Source organism: Zingiber officinale, chromosome 10A, assembly GCF_018446385.1.
Source record: "Zingiber officinale cultivar Zhangliang chromosome 10A, Zo_v1.1, whole genome shotgun sequence".
Taxonomy (NCBI): domain Eukaryota; kingdom Viridiplantae; phylum Streptophyta; class Magnoliopsida; order Zingiberales; family Zingiberaceae; genus Zingiber; species Zingiber officinale.
Genome location: NC_056004.1, coordinates 74,184,707 through 74,203,475, shown reverse-complemented (window position 1 = coordinate 74,203,475; position 18,769 = coordinate 74,184,707).

The following is an 18,769-nucleotide window of genomic DNA, read 5'->3' as shown; positions in this document are numbered from 1 at the left end:
CGGTTCTGAGGTCTTGGCCCTGGTAAGACCATGGTCTTCACCCTCGTAGGACTGGTGGTTCGCCACCCCAGTCTCTATTAGGGAGCGCGCTTAGGTACTACGCCTGTGCCCAAGAGGATAATTTATTATTATTTTGAAGTATAATAGTATAAATTTTGAATAAACAAAACAAGCTTTACATAGGCTTTAACTCCAACAAGTTTTAGTCTAAGTTGCGCTACGAAAGGGGCACGAACAACCCCTTTGGAGCTCACTATGCAGTTTTGGTTTGTGCTATGCAATGAGCATGAGTAGCTTTTGTTCTGGAAGTGTTCAGTTAGATTTCAGTGGCTTATTTAGACCTTTTGTTATTAATTCTTTAACATGCTGTTAGACCCTTTTGTTATTAATTCTTTGACATGCAGTTTTAGATCTCTTCGTTGTGCAGATTTTATTAAGCATTGCAGTGCAGATTTTCATTAAGCAATTTCAGCTTCAGATTTTCTTTTAGCATTCAGTTTTTAGTTCTGTTATATATATATATATATATATATATGCACATTGAGTTTTTTGTGAGTTAGACAGCGCTTACTAAGCATCCGCTTATAGTTGAATTTCCTCTTACTGTAGATAAAGGAAAAGGAAAGCTATAGTGAAGGAAGGCGACAAGGAGATGTGTGATGGGTGTGTGGTGACTGATGAATGGAAGCCTTGGGACACTTCACAAAAAGTTTATTAAGATTCTGTTTAGAGTGATAGGGAAACTTAGATGGTTTAATTCCTTTTTGCACTGCTGAAATTGTACTTTTCGTATTGCTGATTCTGTTAATAGAATTCTTCCATTTCAATTGCTATACACATTAGTCCCATTATTTGAGTCGTATAGCTGTAGCATGCATGTGCAGATTGGTATTCAGTTGCTCTCTTTATTTTTCGAGTAGAGTATTGAGATGAATTACTTACATCCTTATGTTTCAGCTACTACTTGATTGCATGTTTCAAATTTCTGAGAGTTCTAAGTATCACTATTAATAGTGTGAGCAACTCTAGTTAAGTAAAGTTTATAGTTAAGTAACGGCCACTCCCTCTAACTAGCTAAGAGGTGGGTGGGGTCGTTACAGTCACAATGGTAAATTTTTACCAACATATAAAGTTTCAGAGCATCTTTATAGATTCGATTTTACTACGAATTACTATAATTGGACATGTCACAGTGAACTATTCATATCTGATGAGAATTATTATGAACACAATACACAAGGTTCTGGGAATCAGAATTATTATAATCAATTAAATTCATATCAGAGGATGATATTTCGTTCAGCAGGTCCAAATTTGATTACCGAATCACATGGTGCAAGTTCTAGTTGCCCTCTAACAATTGAGCAAATGTTTACTACTTATGAATCACCATTGGAAGAGGTATAAGTAACATATGTCGATAAAAATGTGAATAATGAAGTATATATGAAATTTCATGAAGTGTTGAGTGTTGCAGATGAACCATTATGGGCTAGTTGTGACACTCACACTACATTATCATTCATGGAAGACTGTTGAATGTCAAGGCAGAGTATAATGTGTTGGAAAATTATTTTAATAATTTTGTTCAAGCTTTGAAGAGTCATTGCCACGTGATAATATATTGTACAATGATTTTTATAGTATAAAAAAACTTATTAAAGAATTAGGTCTTTCGATGGAAAGAATTGATGTTTGTAGAGATGGTTGTTGCTATATTGGGGAGATAATGTAGATACAGATGTTTGTAAATTCTGTAATCAAGATAGGTACAAGAGCACCGAAGGCGTCAACATCGACGTAAATCATACAATCAGTTGTTTTATTTGCCTTCAACTCCTAGGTTATAAAGGCTTTATACAACCAAGACCACTGCTAAACACATGACTTAGCATGCAAATCATTGAACAGAAGAGGGGCTAATGTGTCATCCATCAAATATAGAGGCATGGAAAAATTTTGATAGAATATATCTTGACTTTGTGAAGGAGACTCGAAACATTAGGTTAGATCTCTGTGCTAACGGATTTGCTTTATTTGGTAAATCAGGAAAACACTATTCTTGTTGGCTAGTTATATTAACTGTGTATAATCTTCCGCATGAGATGTGCATGAAAACACTATATATGTTTTTTTGTTGGTTAGTTATATTAACTCTATATAAATCTTCCGCATAAGATGTGCATGAAAACACCGTATATGTTTTTAACATTGGTTGTGCTTGACCCATAAAATCCAAAGAAGTTAATAGATGTTTATATGCAACCATTGATTGCAGAGCTAAAACAACTATGGTATGAAGGTTTTCCTACATATGACGTTTATACTAATCAGATATTTGTAATGAAGGCTACTCTTCTTTGGACCATAAATGACTTTCCGATTTATGGTATGCTATCTGGTTGGGGTACTGTTAGAATCTTAAAATGTCCAATATGTATGGAGAGATCAAAGTCGATAAGATTGAAACATGGGGAAAAATCGAGTTATTTTGATTTTCATAGACAATTTTTCCATCAAATTATAATTTCAAAAGGAATAAAGATGAATTCACTAGGAATATAATTGAAAGAACACCTCCACCATTGAGATTGATAGGTCAAGATATTTGGTACAGAGTGCTTCACTTTCCATCTGTTATTGAAAAACCACATTGTACAACATATGAATATGGAAGTACACATAAATGGACCAAATAGAGTATATTTTGGGATTTACCATATTGGCATAGTAATTTAATTTATCATAATCTAGATATAATGCATATTGCGTAAAATGTTTTTGATTATCTCATAAATACAATGATGTATATCGCTGGAAAAATAAAAGACAATCTGAATGCAAGAAAAGATATGCGACTAATTTGTAAATAACTCACTCTTAATGTGGATGAAAGTAGTAGGGGACCAAAGTCAAAGGCAGTTTATGCATTGAATAAAGAATAGAGACGTATTGTTTATGAATGACTAAAATCATTGAGATTTCCAGATAGGTATGTCTCTAATCTTAGGAGATGTGTCGATATGAAGGAATCCAAATTGATTGGTTTGGAAAGTCATGATTGTCATATATTTATGGAAAGACTTATTCTAATTGTTTTTAAGGAACTCTTATAAATTTTGTATGGGGTGCAATTATGGAGTTAAGCATTTTCCTTCATGATATTTACTTAATAGTTTTGAGACATTTATAGATGGAAAAGTTAGAATTAGAAAGAGACATTCCAATCATTTTGTATAATTTAGAAAGGATCTTTCCACCTTTATTTTTTGATTCAATGGAATATCTTTTGGTTCACATGCCATATGAGGCTAAAGTTGGAGGAGCAGTCCATTTTCGATGGATGTATCCATTTGGAAGGTATATTTTTCATCTTCTATACTTCGTTATTAATGCATAAAAATTTGTAACTTTTTATATATATTAATCTAATACAAATTATTATATTATAATTATATTTTTATATCATTTGAAGAAAAAAGTTAAAAATAAGACATGTTAAAGCTTCTATTGTTAATGCATACATTGTGGAGGAAGTAACAACTTTCGCTTTATATTACTTTGAGCCTCACATTCAGATCAAAAGACAGAGACCAGGAAAAATGATGAAGGTCCAATTGATTCCAATATGAGCTTATTCATAATTTTTAACTATCTTGGTCCACCAAGTGGATCATGTAAGTAAAGATACTTAACTGATCAAGAATGACGGGCAACCCAGACATATGTTTTACTTAATTATCCAAAAGTATCGTCATATTTCAAGTTAGTATATATTTCCTATTTTTTTCTTATGTCATAAATTTTTTGTGTTATAATTCAATTTTTTATGATAGGATTTTCGAAAACTTATATTCTGAAATGCCGACACTAGAGTTTGATCGTTTTTGCGATCAAGAATTTGCACCTTGATTTAAATCATATGCAAGTAGTTTTACCTAAATTTGGTTGATACATATCTTAACTTTTAAATGAATAACATATTCATTTGAGTTTAGGTTTATGATAATCAAGATCGCCTCGAACAACAAATGTTATTCAATCTGTCTTGGAGTCCAAAAGCAATGGTATGTACTTGGCCAGTATATTTCATAAATGGATATAATTTTCATACTTAAGAATATGGAAAAGGGAAAACTGCAATGAATAGTGGGTATGTGTTCAGTTATTCAATGATGGAGGTGTAAGCAATGATTTTTATGATTTGCTGGATGAAATTATAGAGATAGAATACTCTGGCCTAGAAATGTGAGTAATCTTATTTATGTGTTGCTGGTTTGACCCTGTCAGAGGGATGAAGGTGCATCTATATTATAATTTGGTTGAAATAAATCATAAAAGATTATATAAGAGATAAGAACCATTTGTTTTGGCACAACAAGCGATTCAATTTTTCTATGCTTCATATCGTAGTTTAAAACATGACAAAATTGATTGGTGGGTTGTTTGTAAAACGAAAGCACAGAAAAAAAGAGGAACATTGGGAAGACATTACATATCAACAAGATAAGGTTGCACTACTAGAAAAAAAAACTTTTAGAGACACAACAAAGTATGTCTTAAATTATGAATTTGCTGTCTCAAAATGTTTTTAAGATGGTGATGAGACGGTAATGTAGCCGTCCCCAATACAAGCATCTCAAAAACATATTGAGACATTTGTACCGTTTCAAATGCTATTTAAGATAGTGATGAGATAGTTATTCAATTGTCTCAAAAATATTTAGGGCAGTTATTTTTTTTTTCAAATATTATGTCTTATCCTGTGAAAAAAATTAGACACTAAATTGAGATGACAATGTGTCATCTCAAATAGAAGTGAAGATAGTAAATTACTGTTCCTAATGTTTTGACTCGTTAGATGCACCATTTGTGATGAAAATTAATAATCTTAAAAGAACATTACTATACAAATTAATCTAAATCAGATTTATTGAATTGTCATTTAAAAACAAAAGGAAAAACTTTCTCTTTATAAATTAAAAGTGATATACATAATATAAAATTCTAATTTTTTTAACTTGCAAGTAAGTACATAAGTTTCATGCCAACATTCATCTAATAATAGAAATATCTACATAGCCATAATTAATTTGATAAGAAAAAAAATTACTATTCCCATGTAAGGTAAACAAGAGAAAGCCTAAACATCAACTCCTCATGATCTGGAGATAACTTCTATAATCCTTCTTCATCAGAATCCTGAACATTAAAAAAAAACTCTTATTATAATATATACTATTCAGAAAAATCAATTAACAAAATTTTTCAATAAGAAATCTCATCATCTAACACCTAATCCTATTTCTTGCAACTATATATATATACAACACAAGCAACCCTAAGTTAAACAAATCTCTTCATCTCGTAATAAGAAATTATGGTTCATGTGTTTGTTAATATCTTTGTGCCTTTCAAGTTATTGCATCTGTAAAATAGATTTATTTACAACATAAAAATATGTACACTACATCGCCAAAATTGTTAATAAAATAAAAAAAAAGATCTTGTGAAAACAACCGCCAATGTAGCTGTTGGTTACCTAATCCTTGTATATGTGAAATAGTATTATCTACAACCTAAATAAAAAATAGTGTATGCATTACAAAACTATCAAAATTCATCATAAAAGTCAGTTTTTTAAATAAAGTCAAGATATCTTTTGATTACTAAATTCACTGGATGTCATATGAAGATGAGTCAATGAAGATTCATGATTCTCTAATTTGATTGAAGTGCATCTATTTGGGATTTCATTTGATTTAGAATATGAGTCACTACTTTTATAGACTCTGCTACATCTTTCTTCGTAGCCATTTTGATTAACTCATTTGAATATTCATTGGATAACAAGGGGTGAGTACTCATTTGAATGTTCTTTGAGAAATGAAGGACGTGGTATGTTTGAACGGAAGACACCTCCAGCTGGGTATGTCTGTCATAGATGCAAAGTGCTAGGTACAATATGATCTCCTGGTATCTAGTTTTTTTTTACACTTAAAGTACGTGTTGAAATTAAGCCAATGTCACTTTTATGTAGGCCATTTTATTCAGCGTTGCCCCACAAATGGAGACCCTAACTACAATATCAAGAGGGTGAAACCTCCAACAGGGATTCCAAAATCAATGTTAATGGCTACTCCTGATGGATCCTATTCTTTGCCAAGTGGTGCAGTTGCTGTTCTAAAACCAAATGAGTAAGGAATTCCTTTTATAATGTTTGTGATCTGACAGAATATACTTCAGAACTCATGATTTTTGTTTTTTTTTTGTTATCTAGAATTACATTTGAGAAAGAGATTAAGGGTTTGCTGACTACTCGTCCTGTTAGTGATCTTCCTCCTGAGTTGCGATGCCAATTATGTAAAGAGGTAATGAAAGATGCAGTGCTAACTAGCAAATGCCGTTTCAAGAGTTTTTGTGATAAATGTAAGTCTTATTGCATGTCCATTTTGTAGGATCGAAAAGACGCCAGGTATGCAGTGAAAAGGGAAACAAAAGACAATGCTAATACAAGTCATGTTTTATTTGGTTCGGAGCCTTCAACGACTCCTACTCCAAGACCCGCAATCATCGATTGCTTTTGTTAGACAATTACTATCAGTTCGAATAAGGTCTTACACATTTTGAGTACAAGAATTGAAATCGTTACCGACAAACAGAAAGGAAATAAGGATCTGTCGTTCTTCAACCTTCGGAGTAGCCTTTTAGTGTCGCCGGAGCTTTTTCGGAGTAGCACGCAAGAGAGAAACTTGTAGTAGTTGTTGTTGTGAAGCTCCTGGTCGAAAGCCTTTATATAGGCCCATTCCGGGCGCTTGGAACCCCTCCGGGCGCCTGGACCACGTGGATCAGCCAGTCGATGCACTCCACATCAACTTGTGGATGAGTTTTCCGGTCTAGGCGCCTGAACTAACTCGAGGCACCCAGATTGCTCGGTGCCCGTGGCACTTGCCCAGGCGAGCCAGGTTCGGGTGCCCGAACCAGCTCTAGGTACCCGGAACCCTTTCGGGTGTCGGACTCTCCTTTTCTTCAGCAGTTTCTTCCCTAAAAAAGTTTGGTCCAGGCAATAGAAAATATATTTATCCCTCAAAATAGAGTTAGCATAATATAATAAAATAGTAGTAGTAATTTGATTCCGTCTCCTCGAGACCAGGATCTAGTCAATGTTTCAACTTAGGTTTCACAAATGAACCTAAGCTGGACCGACACCTATAATTCCCTCAACGGGGAAAGCGTTCTCACTGGATCTCTCCTCTAGTTGTTTACCTCTATTTACCAACTGCAGTCGCTTGACTTACCTTTGGCCCACCAAGTCTTCCCATCAGTTGTCAGGTCCGTAGACCTAACTGAACTTCGGCCGGTTGTTAGGTTCCGCGGACCCAACCAGACTTTCTACTAGATATCGGGTCCCGGAGACCTATTTGGGCTTCCCACCAGCTATCGAGGCCCGCAGACCTACCTAGGTTTCAGCCTGATGTCAGGTCATTCAGACTAATCAACTCCTGTATACTTGGTAGAAGAATTAAACAAACAACACATTTAACTTTAACATATTTATCATACATCAAAATTATATTATTAGTGTAACCTATACTAGCATATTTTCCTGTATTATCAATTTTAGTTGAGATATTTTAGCATGTCAGTATTTCATTAAGTTGACTTTATTTGTTTTGTAATCAGGCATCAGAGATTATATTATGTAAAAGATGATGTGCATCTAGGGATGGCAATTTTCCCCGCGGGTTTGGGGCCCCGCGGGGAAAACTCGAAATGAGGATGGGGATCCCCGATTTTTCGGGGATGGGGCGGGTATGGGAATACTATCCCCATCCCCGAACCCGCCCCGAATATTATTATTATTAATATTAATAAATACTAATATGATTTTTTTAAAAAATATTAATAATAGTGTTAATATTAATATTAAATTTTTTGAAAATATTATTAATAATATTATTATTGATATTGATATTAATATTAATATTATTATTATTAATTATTATTAAATAATAATAATAATAATATAAATTAATTTAGAAATGGGGCGGGGATGGTGAATCCCCGAACCCGTGGGTTCGGGTTCGGGGAATCCCCGAACCCGAAAAAATGAAAACGGGGCGGGGATGGGAATGGCAAACCCGGCCCCGCCCCGCCCCGTTGCCATCCCTATGTGCATCTGTGGAGCTGCGGGTGACCGCCTTCCAAATACAACAATTAATCGGATATTGGAATCAGCAATCAGTAGCATAGAAATGCTGGAAGCCTCGTTCAAGTCCAAGGTATGTTGTATAAACATGCTCAATTGTTGTATTCACATTGATTAGAGTTGTCAATTTGGGTTAGGTCCGTCGGATTGACCTGCCTCGTCCCATAATTTAAACGGGTTGAGTTAGAATTTGATCAACCTAAGCCCGCCTCGGGCCGACCTGCCTAGGCCAGCGACCCGTGCGGGTTGGCCCGCAACGGGCTTGGGTTGACCCGCGGGTTGAGAAACACATGTAAGCTAAGTTTTGTGCTAATTTATTATCTTTCTTTGTTATAATTTTAAAATTAAAATAATACTTTTCATTTAACATAAGTACTAGTTTGTGTCCATTTATATTTAAAATACATATTTTTTGATACATTTTATTGATGAAACTTTTCGAAGAAAAGCGTTGAAGATATAAATTATTTTTTTAAAAAATTTTGATGGGCCCGTGGGTTGGCCCGCCAAACCAGCAACCCGTCTTGGATTGGGTTGGGTTGGAAATTTTCCAACCCGCCAAGTTGACAGGTCAGCCCGCCCCGCCTCGCCAAATGATCGGCCCGCCACGGGCCGACCCGCCCCGTCACGGGTTAACCCGTCTGACAGCTCTAACACTGATCTTGTAGTATCAAGAAGAATGATATAAGAATAGCATTTGCAGATATATAGTTAGTAGTAATCTTAAAATTGTTGGGTTCTCAAAATTAATCATATTGATTTTTCATCGAACATCTTGATTGTAATAGGATGGGGAATCAAATTCTTGTCTCTCCTTCACATCCAATCAAACTACTAAAATCAAATCAAAGATAATAAGAGATATATCATGTAAATTGATTTAGTGGTTCATTTTCAAACATTGTTCCAAATTTTACTCCAATATCCTATATTAAAATCCAAAAAAAAAATATCTAAGGCATAATTTGAGGTCAGAGGCATATATCCTATATAAACATAGATCTATGATTACCTCCGGATGAATTGGACAACGATTTTGGAGGCGCTTCGACATGGCCTGATCGAGCAGCTCACGGGGCAGACACGATAGGGAAAGAAGAAGAAGGCGGTGGAAGTAGCGATGGCGGAAGCGGTGGCGACGACAGCGATGACGGTGGCGATGGCAGCGATGACGGTGGCGACGATAGCGATAGCGGCTGCTGTAGGGATGGTGGTTTAGGGTTTAGGCGTGTGAGAAAATGAGAAGAGAAGATGAGAAGACGCTAATAAAAATTTAGAAAAACTAAAGATAAATAAAATTTATTTTTAAAATATAATAATTTAAAAATATAATATAAATATAATAAAAATTCATTTTAAATTTTTAAAAAATATAAAAAAATTCAATATAATCATAAAAATTTATTTTCTTATTAACTATTAACTATTAATTATATTATTATTATTTTCCTAAATAATTTATTTTATATATATATATAATAAATTCCTTATTTATTCTTATTATTATGTTATTTAGTGTTTTAGGCATATCAAAATGTTAGAACATCATTAAATATTTAATATATTTTATTTTCATAATTCTAAAATTTTCAATAGTCTAAACAAAAATTATAAATTATAAATTTTCATTATATATATATATATATATATATATATATATATTTGTGTCATGATCGTTTCGTGAAATAATATTAGAATTGGGACGGTAGTGTCCATGATGATTACTGCGACCATTCCGATGAACCATATTTAAGATAATTTAAGACAAATATTTTTTTTACTGTATTATTTGAATGTCTTATATAGTTATATTTTTAACTATCTTTATTAGATGTCTTATTTAGTTGAATTTGAGATAAAATCTTAAATACTATCTTAAATTTAATATCTCCAAATAAAATTTTCAGATATCTATTGTAACTTGAGACGAATTTTATCAGTTTTAAAATTTTTATCTCAAAAGCTAGTTTTCTAGTAGCGTTGCAAATATATTTCAGACCAAAGAATATATTATTCCAATGTTACGAGATTTCAACGGAGTAGTGATAAATGTGGATGGCAATGAATTTGATGATGATGATGATGATGATGATGATGAGGAGGAGGAGGAGGAGGAGGAGGAGGAGGAGGATGTCGATAAGGATGATAATTTTTTGACATGTACGCTAAGATTTTTTTTATTCAATTTAGTTTTAATCTGTAAATTTACTCAATTAGTTGTCTATATACTATCTCATTATTAAATTTATATATATTTGTGTATGCTATTTTTTTCTATCGGTCATTAGAGATGAGACATTATCACAGAAGATTCTCACACTCTGAGATTTTTATTATGGATATTGTAATTTTTTTCATTAAGCATAAAGTTTTTATTTCCTTTATTCTAATTTTGATTTTTGGTTGGCAGTTTCGACGGTCATGCCATAGACGACAGCGTTCAGGCATTGGCCAGATTGATTCACCATCTACCATCACAGTACCTACACCCTCCCCTTAGGCAGGAACTTCACATGGCCAGTTGCAGATAGGACCTTTACATAGCCAGTCACCGACAAGACTTTCACATGGCTAGTCGTCGACAGGACTTTCACATGGCCAATCGCCGACAGGACCTTCACATGCCAGTCGCCAGCAGGACCTTCACATAGCCAGTCGCCGGAAGAACCTTAACATAGCTAGTCATCGGCAGGACTTTTCCATTCACCTTCCCCACTTGAGTCGCCGATACCTGCCAGGCACTCATCCGCTAATTTTATCGATTCTCGACTGCATATAGTCCCTTTTAGAGACTCATAAGTATTAAAATTATTATATTTTTTCAACTATCTTAATTATTTAACGTTGTTTATGTTGGTGCAGTTTGCATTAACGATCTATCTAAAGTTTTGATGAATGACAAAGTAAGTTAAGTTAGGTATTGTTGTGATCTAACAACTTTACCAAGTGTGCAGGAGTTAACCAGATAGGTCAACGGGCCGACCAGATATCTGGTGCGAAGTCTAGATAGGTCAACATGCTGACCGAATATTTGGCAAGAAGTCCAGATAGGTCAATGGGCCGACCGAATATCTGGAAAGAAATCCAAATAGGTTGATGGGCCGACCACATATCTGGCAGGAAGTCTAGTTGGGTCTGCAGACTAGACAACTGGCAAACTAGTAAGTAAAGGTAAGTCACTAGAGGAGAGTGACTAAGCGAAGATGCATCCCGATTGAGGGGACAGTATACGTCGGTCCAGGTTAGGTCCATTTCGGATCCCTAATCTGAGACCTTGACTAGTTCCGGGTCCTAAAAGGATAGGAACTAATTACTACTCATTATTATAATTATGCTAACTTTGTTTTGCAGGATAAATATTTTAGTTTTGGACTAACATCTTTTTGCAGGACAAAAGAGCAAAAAGCCTTCGGATGAATAGTACCCGAAGGTGCCTTCAAGGCTGATGGAAGACACCTTTGCACTATTCATGAAAGGCGCCTTCAGAGGCTTTGGAAGGCGCCTTCCGCAGGATGAACTTTGGACGTCATCATGGATAAGAGTCGGGATGATCGGGATCGGACTTCTCAGGTTGAAGGCGCCTTCAATGGCTATGGACGGCGCCTTCCAAGCCCTTTATAAGGATGCTCGCCCAAAGCTTCATACACAACACTCATAAGAGCTTCTACATATCCAAACGACTTTTCGACTACTCCGGGCTCCTACTGCTACCTTGCAACGACTCTGCTACACCCTATTGTCACCGAGAAGTGAACCAAACATTGAGCGCGAATCTGACCGACTTCAGACATAGTTTGGTAATGTTTGTTAATTGCACTTAAATTCTATAAATAGAAAGTGTAGTGTGTTACACTTCTTCGATCTCCTTTCTGTACTCGATTTCCTCTTCTGGAGGTATCGGAAGAGGCTTTTAGTGGATTACCCATCGATAGGTCCGCGGGACCTTGGTCTTAGAGTAGGAGTTGTCGAATGCTCTAAACCAAGTAAACCACTTGTGCTCTCTTTGTGACTTTCCGTTTTCTTATTTTTTTCCCACTGCGTGTACTCATTTCTTTTAAAACGATAAAACAAGATTTTTGAAAACCATGTGATTCACCCCCCTCCTCATGTGTGACTCGATCCAACAAGTGGTATCAGAGCAGGTTTTGCTCTGAATTGGTGCAACCACCAATCAAGTCGGGGGAATCATTTTCGGACTGTTTTAATTGGTAATACTTTACCTATTCAGACAATATTTTCTCTTTTGATTTTAACTCGAAGTTGGTACAACACCACTTGAGCTCTTCGATATTTTATTTCTCAAACTATGCTAATCCAAGACCAAGTCTTGGTACCCTCTTTGGTCTTATATTTTCACTACTCAAATGGCCTAAAATGAAGGGTACAACACTGTTTGTCCTCCACTCTTCAACGAAGATGATTTCCCATACTAGAAGAAGCAGATGGAGGTGTACCTGAAGACTTACTTTGACCAACGGTTCAACGTCGCCAAAGGGTACAAGGCGCCAACTAACAATGCTGGATGTCCAATGTACCCGAAAAATTAGAATCCGAAAATGAAGAAGAAGGCACAGATTGACTTCAAGTCCCTCAATACAATCCAGTGTAGGTTAATCAAGGAGGAAATGAACCGCGCCAGTCCACACGAAAACGCCAAAGAACTATGGGACAAACTCATAGAACTACACAAGGGAACCAATGGCGCAAAGGTAACGAAAAGAGATTTATATTTAAATAAACATTTAATATAAAAATGTAGGAAGGTGAGACTGCTAGTCAACAAATGCATGCGAGGATAAAAGATATCCTCAATGGACTTCACACAATCAACCACCAAATGCAGAACTGAGATCTTATAAGGTATGCTCTAAATGCATTTCCCCGAAATGCACTATGGGCGTTCATCATGGATGCCTATAAGATTTTGAGGAACTTGTTCAATTTAAAATTAGATGAACTTTTTTGTGAATTGGAACTACACGAACAGACTAATGCCAAAATCGAGAAGGATATTGCTCTTGTTGCAGGAACGTCGAAAGGAAAATCTAGAACTAAGTCGGAACTTGAAGTTGAGTCTAACCTAGACTCAGACGATGAAGAATATCTGGTGAACTTGGTAAGAAAAATATTCACCATGAGAAAGAAGAACTTCACCAACAAAGACCTGCAGAAGATCAACTCCACCCCAGCTCTAACAACAAGAATGTGACATGCTTTGGATGCAACAAGAAGGGGCACTACAAGAATGACTGCCCGAGTCTGAAGAAGAAGAAAGCCCTCAAGGCGACTTGGGATGAATCATCTGCAGAGGAATCAGACGACGAAGAACCAAAGCACACCAACTATCTCGCATTGATGGCGTACGAACCAGAATCGAATAACGAATTGGAAGATGGGTCCTAACCCGAGTTGAGCCACGAGTCCACACTCGTTTGTGAAGGTTTCGATGAGGTATATTTTGATTTAAGCAAAAAGTTTTTTTAAATTGTTGCATGTTTAAATAAGAAACTAACTAACTCTAAAAATAAAATAAATAAACTAACAAAAGAAAATAAAACACTTAAGGAACAATTAAAATCAAATTCAACAATTAAGCCAATTCAACCTAAAACCCAACATAAGTTGTAAAACTTGAGGAGGACAATTTCAGATTGAAAAATAAAATAGTCAAACTAAAAAAATTACTGGAGAAATTTACAACCAGATCCAAGTACTTTGACATGATACTTAGATAACAAAGAGCTATATACAACAAGTTCAGCTCAACCAACAAAACCTTTATATCTTTAGTTAGCCAAAATCAAATTAAAGCTTGGGTTTCGAAAGCGTGTCTAACCACGCAAGTAGGACTCAATAAATTTTATGTACCTAAAAATGAAATCCACCATCTAAAACCAAATCTAACTAAAAAGTCAAAACTGAACCTAAAAATTAATTCAAAACCAAACCCAAGTTAAATTTTAAAATAAATTTAGATAAATCAAATCTAAATCTAAAAGGTAAAATAAAGTCAAACTTAAACAAACAAAATAAATTCTATTGGTACAGGAGGCACCAGACGATCGAACCTGAGTTTTGATTATGTCAAAGGGTCCAAAGTTAAATTATCTTATGATCTAACAAGGTTGATTGAGCTTGCAGGAAAATCCTAAGTTGTCTTAGGCAAAAGTCCTAGTGGATTCTTGGCAGGTGGAAAACCCTAGGGGGAGGTAACCCTAGGTCCTAGGAGGCGATAACCTAGGTGATGGAAAGTCCTAGTTATGGTTATGCAGGTGGAAAATCCTAGTGGGTGATAACCCTTAGTTCTAGGGGGTGGTAACCCTAGGTGGAAAGTCTTGGCGGGTTGAGCGCTTTGGTAAAAGTCCTAGAGTTAGGGACTCTAGGTGAAAACCCTGGTAGTCGCAGACTAGGTGGAAGTCTGGATGGGTCATGGAGTGGACGTTCAGTAGAAAGTCCTGAAGCCTCAGGCGCTGAGCAAAAGTCCAGTTGGTCTGGAGGACTAGTCTGGCAACAGACAACTTCTCTTGAGAGGAATAGGTGAGGACGCGTGTAACGCCCGAAAATTTCCAAATAAATTAGTAGACGTATTCTATTATTTTCCTGGAATTTTAGAATATTTTTATGGAATTTTTAGAGTAGCGGAGGTAGCAAAAATAAATAAGAAACGAAAACAGCTTAAGCGGGAATCGAACCCGAGACCTATTGGACCTTATGACTTTTAGATAGATTAAGTAACCATATGGCCCAGTAGGGGTGTGTTGAAAGAAGAGATGATCAATTATATTTATGTTTGAGTTGGCCAAATAAACCACTTAATATAAATAGGAAACAATTAATTGAGGAGGGATTTGGGAATGCAACTTTTCTTTTCCCTCAAACCCTCACCGCCGACGCCACTTCTCTTCCTCACCCTCTCGGCACATTAAGCCAAGGAAAGGCTAGGGTTTCATCTCTAGGGTCATAAGGGCTCCCTCCGGCAACAACTCCGACACGAGGACGCTCTTCTCCGCGAGAAGAACACGTAGACGCAAGGAGATCGTCAAAAAGGTCTTCTTCACAGGAAAACTAGCGATTAGAATCGTAAGAAAACTAGCGCAAGAGGTAAGAAACCCCTCACCTGCAGTATAAATAGCTCTTCGTACGTTTTATGCATTAGTTGGGCATATGCAGAATTTTCAGTATATAGGGTGTGAATTAGCGCACACCAAGTGTTTGCTTTAATGCTTAATTCAGTAAAATGCCACTATAGGCATTTCCATAGTTTAGATAAATGCAAAAGAAGCATTTTATAGCACATTTAGTCTTGCTACAATTTTTATGGGACTACGGTCCAATGGGTGGGCTCCCACAGTCGCCTCTAGGTTCAGATAACTTAGCTCTAGGTTCAGATAACCTAGAAATAACAAGATAAGATAATTCAGCTATAACCAGTATTTTATTTTCAGCAGTGACACTGTACTGCACTAGATGTCCATTGGGTTGAGCTCCCATAGTCGTCCCTAGGTTTAGATAACCTAGTAAACCCTACTAGATTCGGAATTTACAACCCCGGGTTTAGTTAGGGATGCGCGCACAGTAAGTACAGTTGTCGGGCCCATCAGCAGCATGATTATGTATTTTCATCTATTTATGATAAATAGCTTTCAAAAACTTCACAACATAGTTTATGTGAATACGGAGCAGCTTAGCATCAGTTAGCAGTAGTATAGCTCAGCTTTTATTTCAGTTTTGTTCTTATGGATCCACATGATGGTTTTATGCTCAGCTATGATTGCCATGTATCGTATGTGATTATGCCATGTTTTAGAATCCATGTTTAGCAATGTCAGCATATATTTCAAATAACATATTTTAAAAGCATAAATTGCATCGTATGCATGTTTTGTGAGGTAGATGGTTTCTTACTAAGCTTTTGAGCTTACAGATACTTCTTTTCCTTATACTGCAGATAAAGATAAAGGAAGGATGGACTAGCGGAGGCTGGAGGACAATGCAAGGAAGATGTGTGTGGGCAGGAACTTGGAATAAAGACCCTTGGGAACTAGCAAATTTAAAGAATTAGAACCTTTTGTTCTTTTAATGTTTATGCACCTCTAGAATGTTTAAGAATTTTGAATTGTGAAACCATGCTTATGCCATGCCTAGGACACTAGTTAGCTTATTAATGAGTAGTAAATCATGCATAATGTTAGTGAAGACCTATTACAATGTTCTCTAGGCATTTTAGGTTTATTATAGTGAGTTGTGTATGATCGAGCTCTGAAATCAGAGTTCTGCAGCGAAATCAGAAACTCCAATCGATCGACCTATCGATTGGAGGGACCTCAATCGATCGGTTGATCAATTGAGAGCTGATTTCCGTGAACAGTAAGCTCTGGAATCGATCATTGGATCGATCGAAGAATTAGCCTCGCGAACAGAGAGCTTTTGAATCGATCACTGGATCGATTGGTATAGCTGGATGATCAGCCGATCGATCCATAAATTCTTCCGTGCACAGTAGCACGCTGAATCGATCAGGGGATCGATCAGATGACTCCAATCGATCAGCCGATCGATTGGAGTGTCTGATTTCAGCTGGAAGGGTCTCATTTCAGTCTTTTGAGCAAATAGAAAGTTGGGTTCCTTCCCTAGTGTATGTATGTCAAAGGAAAGGTCTTTGAACCTAATCTTACAGGCTGTAATAGTCAGAAACAGAGTAAGATTGATTTTTAATAGAGCAGATTTCCGCACCTTATAGTTAGCACAGCATAATGTGACGGTCCGGCCTCGCAGCCTAGTTAGTATGTAATGACCCACCTTCTACTGGCTAGGCTGTAAGGCTGGACCGTCACATTATGCTGTGCTAAGCTATATCCATGACCATTACTAAGTCTAGGTGCGGAAAACTGTGCCAATTTAAAACCTTGCTAAGCTAATACAAGTTCTTGGCCCTATATGTGCTAAGGGATGCAATCTAAGGTTGGCATAACCTACATCCCCTATGGTCAAGGAGCTGAACTACAAGGTCTCTTGGTCGAAACCCAGCTTCCCAATCGATCCAGATTGAACTCAATCGATTGCAAGCTGTTGAATCGATCCGTGGATCGATTCTGATGGCTACTGTGCTCGGGTTAATATTCTAGATCGATCGGCTGATCGATCCAGACTGGCCAATCGATCCATTGATCGATTCCAGAGCTCTCTGTTCGCGGGAGCGATTTCCCCGATCGATCGAACGATCGATCCCCAAACTCTCTGTTCGTGACAGAATGCGACTGGATCGATCGGCTGATCGATCCAGAAGCTTACTGTTCGTGACAGAATGCGACTGGATTGATCGGCTGATCGATCCAGAAGCTTACTGTTCGCGGAACCAGGCTCCCAATCGATCCACTGATCGATTAGGGTTTCTGATTTCGTAACAAACTCTGATTTCAGCACTGTTTCGTGCCAAACTCACATACACAAGTTCTAAAATAACTGGAAACATACTAATAACACATAACTATGATTCTAAACATGATCACTAACAATCTAAGCAGATTTTCTATAATTCCATGCACTTAGATAACTAAATAAGCAAGAGTAACATGATAAGAAACACTAAATTCTTAAATGTTCTAGTTCTTCCAAGGTCTTTATTCCAGGTTCCATCCACACACATCTTCATCGCATTGCCCTCCAGCCTCCGCTAGTCCATCTTTCCTTTACCTTTATCTGCAGTATAAGGAAAAAGTATCTGTAAGCTTTCGCTTAGTAAGAAACCATCTACCTCACAAAACATGCATACGATGCAATTTATGATTTGAAACATGCTATTTGAAATATACGCTGAACAGGTGAGAGCATGGCATGGCATCATACAACATGGAAATCAAAAACTGATCATAGAACTATCACATATATCAATGATGAAAACTAAGCTGAAGCATGGACTGAGCTAAAACTAAAACTAAGCTGGAACTGAGTTTTAAACTGTATACACAACTGATTTGTGAGTTTTGAAAACTATTTATCATAGATAGATTAAAATACATAATCATGCTGCTATTTGGGCCCGACAACTGTACTTACTATGCGCGCATCCCAAACTAGACCCGGGTTTGTAAGTCCCGAATTTAGTAGGGTTTACTAGGTTATCTAAACCTAGGGACGACTGTGGGAGCCCAACCCAATGGATATCTAATCCAGTACAGTGCCACTGCTAAAATAAAATACTGGTTATAGCTAAATTCTTCTTATTTGGCTATTTCTAGGTTATCTGAACCTAGAGCTAGGTTGTCTGAACCTAGAGGCGACTGTGGGAGCCCACCCATTGGACCGTAGTCCCATATAAGCTATAGAGAAACTGCATATGCTAATTAAATGCTTCTATCGTATTTAGCTAACTATTAAAATGCCTAAGTCACATTTTAATGGTGCTGAACATACTATTGAGCACTTGGCGTGCGCTGTTGCACACCCTTTGCGCCAAAAATCCATAAACTACTAAACTAAAACATGCAATCACACGAAAGCTACTTATACTGCAGGTGAGGGGTTTCTTACCTCCTACGCTAGTTTTCTTACGATTCTAAT